Consider the following 2280-nt stretch of genomic DNA (forward strand, 5'->3'; position numbering starts at 1 on the left):
ACACTTGGACAGGATTTTCACTGAAACACTCAATTGAATTCATTAGTAATCACAAGATATACTCAAATGCTTTGAGCTCATCAAAATCAAACGGGGTTTTAATCGATCACTCCACAAGCTATATAATTTCCACTAATGGGTTCTTCTATTGTTGACAACTCTTGAGAAAATTTTATGCATCTTAAATTTAGTGTTAACAAATTGATAATTTCTTGGTTGGGCTTAGACCTAGAACGTTTTAACATGAATCTCCTACTCCTAGCTCTGACATTATTAATCTATCTATTTGAAAGAGTTTGAAATTTTCCTAGGACAAAGGTTGATCACTAAATCATGGGCGAAGTTAAGAAAGAGGATTATACATTATGAAGAGCATTTGATGCTAAAGCTTTCTCCTATTTCTATTAAGCCGATAACGATCTTTATGTGAGATTAATTAAGCCCAATTAATTTCTTGGGCAAAGAATTATGTCATTTAAATCCAAGGTTGGACAGTTGGCCTTCTTTTAGAAGAGATCAAGAGAATTTAATAAGTATTATGAATTCAATAAGTATTCAAAATGTTGTGAGTAGGCTTTCTAAGAGGGAGATTGTTTAGGAGCTCGAGGATGATATGATGGTTGCATACTTTCAAAGTTCGAGGCTTCAAGTAAGTTAATTTCGAGGATAAAATTATTTTATGGGAGGAAGAATATAATAATCCTGATTTTTAGGGCTCGTGGGCCAGCCTGGAGTAGCCAGGCCATACCCGATAGCTCTAGCCCAGCCCTTGGGCTTGTGGGCTGGCCTGGAGTGGCCAGGCCCTGCCCAATAGCACCTAGCCCATCCCTTGGGCTTGTGGGCCGATCCTAAAGAGGACAAGACCAAGGCAAATCGTTTCTGTGGCATAATGCAGAGAAGAGACTCCGGTTGGAGTCTTCTTCTTCTTCTTCCCTGATTGTCGACGGAAATCAAGGCTATCAGACAATCCGAGTTTGAGTAGAACTCTAGGATCTTTCCTATTAAATTCCTCCTCCTTCGTTGTTGAAAGCCATCACCGGTTTCTCCAAGAGTCGCTGCCGATCTCGATGACTCTTCTCTGAGTCTCCTCCTTGATTCCCCACCGAATCTTAGTCGGACTGAGGTAAGACCCAAGCATTCCTCCTCTCTTCTTCTTCTGGTCATCTAGCCGTGTTTCTGACTTGAATTGAGCCGGCAAGTCGCCAGATTTTCATCCAAAAGGGGGTGCTCTATTTCGGCTTCTTCTAAGTTTCAACGTCGTCGACCACTGGGTGTGGCCGAGTTTTGCCGCCGTCTAGGATCCTTGAGTTTGGGTGGTAGCTAGTCAGTGGGCCGGCAAAGATCTAGACGGAGTTGCCATGGATTATCCTCCACTTTTTTGGGTTCTTCTTTGTGTCGGCTGACAACCACCGCCGATGGTGCCGCAACCAAAGGGCCGCCCGAGGCCGTCGTTGCATGGGTGGGGCCACCTTGGCCTTCCACTCTCTAATCAAAGAAGAGGGAGAGATGGAGTCGCCCCAGTTATGAGAAGAAAGAAGAGTCTTCTCTCTCTTCTTTCTCTCTCCTTTATCTCCTCTCTCTTAGTTTTCTCTCTCTTATTTCTCTCTCTATCTGGATAGTTTCTCTCTCTTATTTTCTCTCTCTTCTCTGTCTAGAAGTCCACAGAACATAGAGTCGGATCATGTCGACCTGATCTACAAATCCGAGTTGAACCCTGGAATGAGGCCCTAAACTGCCATGGTGCCTCGGGTTGCCTACTAGATGATTATCTGGCCTAGCAAGTGTCCATGGAACCCATTGATCGAGTCGATGCCATATGATTATTGATCGAATCACCTGGGCCTCACCCATCCGAAATCGTCAAATGCTCGTCCTTGTTTTTTATTGTTTTAATTCGATTACAATTGTCAAACAAAAATTAATTTTGCTTTAAATATTTTTTAATAGGATTAACTGAAATGCCTATTGAAGTTTGACGGTCTAAGATGAAAAAGATAAGTAAATCTTATACTCTTTACTAGTTTTCGAACTTGTAAGTAGATCTTGCACTTCTTATGATCCTGTCTTCCATGCAAAAAATTTGCTTGCGAAAATATCATGCTTTTCTTAAAATTAAGGATCAGCATGTATATTATGAAAATCATGCTTTATTATGAAAATGATAGTTTAATGAATGTTTTGATGAAAATAGCTTTGTTATAAAATATGAATCTGATCATGCTACTTAGTATTTTTCATCTATTTATGTGTATGTTTTAAGAAAAAAATATAAGGCTTTCA

Source organism: Phoenix dactylifera, chromosome 4 (assembly GCF_009389715.1).
Source record: "Phoenix dactylifera cultivar Barhee BC4 chromosome 4, palm_55x_up_171113_PBpolish2nd_filt_p, whole genome shotgun sequence".
NCBI classification, from domain to species: domain Eukaryota; kingdom Viridiplantae; phylum Streptophyta; class Magnoliopsida; order Arecales; family Arecaceae; genus Phoenix; species Phoenix dactylifera.